Below are 6,338 nucleotides of genomic sequence, written 5' to 3' on the forward strand. Positions count from 1 at the left end.
TAGATACACACACAGACATACATACATGCAGAGTTTTTGAAGATGTTTGCGCTAGCAGCTTGCTGCTTTGGAGAGAGGCTGTAAAATATTCAATCAAATCATGCCACCCTAACCACCAAGTTAAAGAACATTCGAGGCAAATACAGGCAGCCCGTTAACACTGGGTGTCAACGTGTTCAAGGATATGTGGCGCTCTTGTTTTTTTAACTGTGTAAAGAGCTCTAGGGTGGGCCACCTGCTATGCGCTCCATCAATGTGGGCATCGATGGAACCTGGTAGAATCGTCTACCAGACAAAGCTCATCTCTGGCTTTGGAGCTTTCTGCTGATTCACTGCACTGTATAGAATCCCTTGAAAGTCTGACTCCTGCAGTTGTAAAGCAGCTAAAGCAGCACAGGGATATGCTCCAGGTAGGTTCATGATTTCCCACATGGTACCTAGGATTCAAAAGGAACAAAAAGAAGAGGAGAATATATAAATATATAAATAATAAACCAGTAGATTATGGAATACAAAATAAATATAAATATAAAGTGTAGACAGAGATTAGCATGTGCAACATAAGTAAATACATATGTGCATGTAGGGAAGTAATCACTTATGGTGAACAAAGTGATTTGTAGTGCAAGTCAGTGTGAGTGTGTGTCTGTGTGTGCGGGGGAGGGGTTCAGCAGTCTGACAGCTTCAGAGAAGAAGCCTGGTGTCTTTTGATGTGGAGTCTGGAGTCTTTGATGTGGGCCATGACCAGACTCTCGAAGCACTTCTTGACTACCGGGGGTTAGGGCTATGGGTCGACAGTCATTCGGGCACAATGGTCCCAGACTTAAGCAGTTGGAGATGCCAGTGACAAAAAGGTGTTAAAGATGTCTGTCAGCACCTCAGACTGCTGGTGTGCGCAGTCCCTCAGCACCCATCCTGGGATGTTGTCGGGGATTTGCTGGGGGTGCATCTGGCAAGAAGGCTTCCTGACCTAGCAGGAAGACATCAAAATAGAAAAAAAGAGGATGTTTGAGCTAATGGAGGTATTGACCAGATGCAACACAGACAACATGGGGCACCTAAATGCAAATATTGCCAACATTACAAGTGTTGTACAGTAAGTCAATCCTGATGAGGAATTACTACTCCAACCTCACACTGCACAGTAGCAGTGACGAACAGTTCCAGGGGCACCCATCTGCATTCATCCACATAAGCCCACACCCGACTACACCAGCTTTTTTTGCACACCTAAAACAACAAATCACTTTAGACAATACACACACAACACCTCACAGCAACACTCATCTTCATATTCACACAGACAACCACTGTTTCAGGATAACTAGAACACTGAGCTTCATGTTGCATTATACACACACAAGCTGAGCTTTAACTTATATTTTCAGTGTTTATGTGTCATAAAGGAAAGTAACTTATTTGTTGCACCTGCAACCTATTTCCTGTTTCCAGTCATTTTTACACTTCAAACGTTAGAGCATCTCACAACTTTACGTACAATATAAAAAAAGTCACATTTTACATTTCATGTGCACTCTCCTCACTCTTGACCTCTCCCTCATTACAGTCAGTGAGATAATGATTGCACTGTGTGGGAGGCTGTGAGTCCTTTCCACCTTGTATTGTTCCTAACACAGACTGTTCATCCACAGCCTCCTTACTGGTCTCACAGAAATTATAGAGGGCAAAGCAGGAGGAGTAAATGAAATGGGGGCAGGTCATGCAATTTTATGTCCACAGGCCTTGTAAGTGCTGCAAATCTGGCCTTGAGGCAACCAAATGCTCATTCAATGGCCATACCGCTCCAAAACATTGTGGCATGCCATGAGCATGATAAAAGCCCACAACCCATCCCATCCTTGGCCCTTGGCTCTGTAAACAGCAGCTTTGACACCAGCTCTACTCTGCTATCCCCCTCAACACACTGACCTCCATTGGCATTACACACCCCTTGGTGACTCAGGCAGGGCTCTAGACTAACTTTTTGCACTGGTTGCACCGGTGCGCCTAACCTTTTTTTCTTGGGTGCACCGGCACAAAAGTTAGGTGCACCGCATCACACAGCAGTTTGTTTTTAAATGCTGTCCATATTTTATGGATCAGGCCTTAACTTGACACCTATCTTAATGCAGAAGTTTTTTTCATCTTCTCTCATCATCTGCAGCTACATCCACTGTTTACCTGATGGGCCTCGCAGGGCTGTAGCCAAAGTTTTAGAAATACTGAGGTCCAAAAATTGATGTCTAGGAAATATGAACGGGCTTAATAATCACATATCATCCTAAACTGACTTTGGACCCTGTTTAATGAACACAGGTAAATAAAAATAAATAAATACATGTACCGATAGTACTTATTCAAATTATGGACAAACTAGCCAACAAGTCTGCCTGTCAGAAATCCATGATGAAGATTCAAAGTTACAGCACTCTTCAGTTCCCCGTTTGCTTTCTCTCTGTATTTTCTGGCTGTCACTCCTCACTTATCTATCTGGCAATGGGAATTAAAAATTATTTAAATTTATACACCTTTATTTATTTAATAGTTGTGATTGAGTATATATGTTTTTTTCTTCAACACGTTTTTAATGCAGCTACAGTATCTCTTCTCTCATCTTCCTCACCTCTCTTCCTCTCTGCCTCTGTCTCCTCTCTTTCTAAAGCTGAGCTCCAGCTGACAGACTTTTCATTCTGTCTGTTACAGATTTAGCTGCTGTATGCAGATCTCATACTGGCAGACAGTGGTCCGCTATAGCAGGATAATAACAATACTTTTTAAATGGGCGTTCATCATGTAGCCATGTTCTATAACTCCTTAAAACCAGCTGACTGCTGTCAGTCAGAGTGAACCAGCCTTCATGGATGAACCTCACAGGTCAGATAACACTGTCCATCAGACCTGCTGTTCAGTCTGTTATGATGCTACGAGCAGGTCACGCCCCCTCCCTGAACATGACCGGCTCGTTATCATCACTTATTCAGGTCAACAGCAAATTAGCAAAACCCGCATAGTAGCAACAACTCTTCCTCCTCCGCACATGTTCACTTAAACTGCGGTTTCTGCTGTTCAGCAGCGAAACGTCTTTAATACCTGTCTGTCTGTGTGCGCACGCTGCGAGCTACAGTGAGAGGGCCGTATGAGTTCTGCACACACGTTTTAAAAAGTCCGGGCTGAAACGGACTTTGTTCTCGTCACCTCGGTAACATGAACAGATCTCTGTTCTCGTGCAGTATGGAACAAGCTTTATCACACAGCATCAGCTCTGCGCAGCATATGTCCGCGTTCTTCTTCTGAATTTTCGGTCTCGGCTGACCGCAGCAGACACGTTTTCAAAGATACACACACGGAGGTCCCGCCCTTCACCGTCTCTGATTGGTTGAGACCACGATATGGCCCGATGTGTGTCTGTTGCTGGAGACTTTTGAGAGTCGCGGAGAATGTATCTCCCTCTTACAGCTAGTCGTACCGGTGCGACCTCTGATATTTTTGGTTGCACCTTTGAGAAATTAGGTCGCATGTGCGCCCAAAATGGTCGCACTCTAGAGCCCTGGACTCAGGGCTCTAGACTAACTTTTTGCACTGGTTGCACCGGTGCGCCTAATCTTTTTTTCTTGGGTGCACCGGCACAAAAGTTAGGTGCACCGCATCACACATCACACAGCAGTTTGTTTTTTAATCACTGTCCATATATTTTATGGCCTTTAAGGCCTTAACTTGACACCTATCCTAATACAGAAGTTCTTTTCATCTTCTCTCATCATCTGCAGCTACATACTCTTTACCTGACGGCCTCGCAGGGCTGTAGCCAAAGTTTTAGAAATACTGAGGTCCAAAAATTGATCTCTAGAATATGAACGGGCTTAATAATCACATATCATCCTAAACTGACTTTGGACCTTGTTTAATGAACACAGGTAAATAAAAATAAATAAATACATGTACCGATAGTACTCATTCAAATTATGGACAAACCAGCCAACAGGTCTGCCTGTCAGAAATCCATGATGAAGATTCAAAGTTACAGCACTCTTCAGTTCCCTGTTTGCTTTCTCTCTGTATTTTCTGGCTGTCGCTCCTCACTTATCTATCTGGCAATGGGAATTAAAAATTATTTAAATTATATACACTGTTATTTATTTAATAGTTGTGATATAGATATATTTTGTTTTCTTCAACACGTTTTTAATGCAGCTACAGTATATCTTCTCTCATCTCATCACCTTTCTTCCTCAGTTTCTCCTGTGTCTCCTCTCTTTCTAAAGCTGAGCTCCAGCTGACAGACTTTTCATTCTGTCTGTTACAGTTTAGCTGTATGCAGATATCATCCTGGCAGACAATGCTCCACTGTAGCAGGATAATAACAATACTTTTTAAATGGGCGTTCATCATGTTCTATAACTCCTTAAACCAGCTGACTGCTCGGCCTTCATGGATGGAACCACACCTGCTGTTCAGTCTGTTATAATGCTACGAGCACGTCACGCCCCTCCCTGAACATGACCGGCTCGTTATCGTCACTCATTCAGGTCAACAGCAAATTAGCAAAACCCGCATAGTAGCAACAAATCCTGCTCCTCCGCACATGTTCACTTAAACTGCGGTTTCTGCTGTTCAGCAGCGAAACGTCTTTAAACCCTGTCTGTCTTTGTGTGCGCGCTGCAGTCAGAGGGCCGTATGAGTTCTGCACACACGTTTTAAAAAGTCCGGGCCGAAACGACTTTGTTCTCGTCACCTCGGGAACACGAACAGATTTCTCCGTTCTCGTGGAGTATGGAACAAGCTTTATCACACAGCATCAGCTCTGCGCAGCATATGTCCGCGTTTCTTCTGAATTTTCGGTCTCGGGTGACCGCAGCAGACACGTTTTCAAAGATACACACACAGAGGTCCCGCCCTTCACCGTCTCTGATTGGCTTAGACCACGATATGGGCCTGATGTGTGTCTGTTGCTGGACCACAGGGAGACTTTTGAGAGTCGCAGAGAATGTATCTCCCTCTTACAGGTCGTACCGGTGCGACCTCTGATATTTTTTGGTTGCACCTTTGAGAAATTAGGTCGCATGTGCGCCCAAAATGGTCGCACTCTAGTGCCCTGTGACTGGTTTAAATTCTACCTTTCAGGCCGTCCTCTGTTCTTCTTTCAGCCCATTCACCTGTCTCCAGGGCTCAGTTCTGGGGCCCTTCTCTTTTACTTCCTCCTCCTTGGAAATATCCTCCACAACATCCATTTCACAGTTCTATTTAACCTGCAAACCCAATCCCACCCTCCCACAAATTGAAATCTTGTCTTTCCTCTAACTTTCCAACAACTCAAAATTAATAGTGATAAAACAAAATTTTTTTTATTATTATTGGTACCAAATCAACGGTTTCCAAAGCTGTCAGTTTTTCACTCTCCATTGATAACTCCTCTGTTTCCCCCTCCCCTCAGGTTAACAGTCTGGGGGTCATTATTGACAGCACAGTTAGCACCTAGTCAGTGTATTTCCATCTACATAACATTAGTCACCCATCCCTGCCTCCACACTGCAATGCTTGCCCACCTTGATTACAGCCATCCCTCCTTTTCGGTCTTACTCAAATATCTCTCCATCAGCTTCAATTGTTTCAGAACTCAGCTGCTTGGATCATCCCTAGTACCCCTCCAATCACCACAATACTTGTGTGCTGAATTAAATTTCACATCAACTACTATACTACTATACTCATTTAAGTCAATCCACCTCACCCCTCCATGCCTGACTGTCCCACCTCATCCATATCGTCAACCCCCGTTGTTCCCCCAGATCTGCCTCCTCTCTTCATCTCACTGTCCTGACTGCACGTCTCACCACCATGGGGAGCAGGGCATTCAGAAAATAATAAAATTGTATTGTTAAATGTATCGGATGGACTCAGCCTGTCACTACTCACTGAAGAGTGAGCAGTCTTCTTTGGTCTTCCCTCATCATTTAGCTAATAAAGAATAAATGTAACCCTTTTCATTGTATCAGTTGGTGCCCTCATGTTAACTGTTTGCCCTTCTTTATGTGGGCACACTTCTTTGCTCGGAACGAGGACAGAAGCTTGGGACATGCAAAAGATCTCAAAGACTGATGATCAGCAGCACCTGCTGCAGCTCAACTAATGAAATCTTATAGAAGCAGGAATAGGGCAGTATGAACATGTTTTCCTAAAACATAAAAAATGGCCCCGTGAAAAAGTCATGTTATCTAGGCATTGGTGGTTCAGTGGTAGAATTCTCGCCTGCCACGCGGGAGGCCCGGGTTCGATTCCCGGCCAATGCAAGACTTCCTTTTTGGGCAACAGTGGCTCAGTGGTATAGCAGGTTGTCCAGT

General features: G+C 44.1%; 1 non-coding gene across 1 annotated transcript; it reads left to right on the forward strand.

The window, feature by feature from the left end:
- Window positions 1–6,216: 6,216 nt before the first annotated feature.
- trnag-gcc (transfer RNA glycine (anticodon GCC)) lies at window positions 6,217–6,287 on the forward strand. The gene has a single exon. It is a non-coding gene; the product is annotated as a tRNA-Gly (tRNA).
- Window positions 6,288–6,338: the final 51 nt, after the last annotated feature.

This window comes from Parambassis ranga, chromosome 7, assembly GCF_900634625.1.
Source record: "Parambassis ranga chromosome 7, fParRan2.1, whole genome shotgun sequence".
In the NCBI taxonomy this organism is placed as follows: Eukaryota; Metazoa; Chordata; class Actinopteri; family Ambassidae; genus Parambassis; species Parambassis ranga.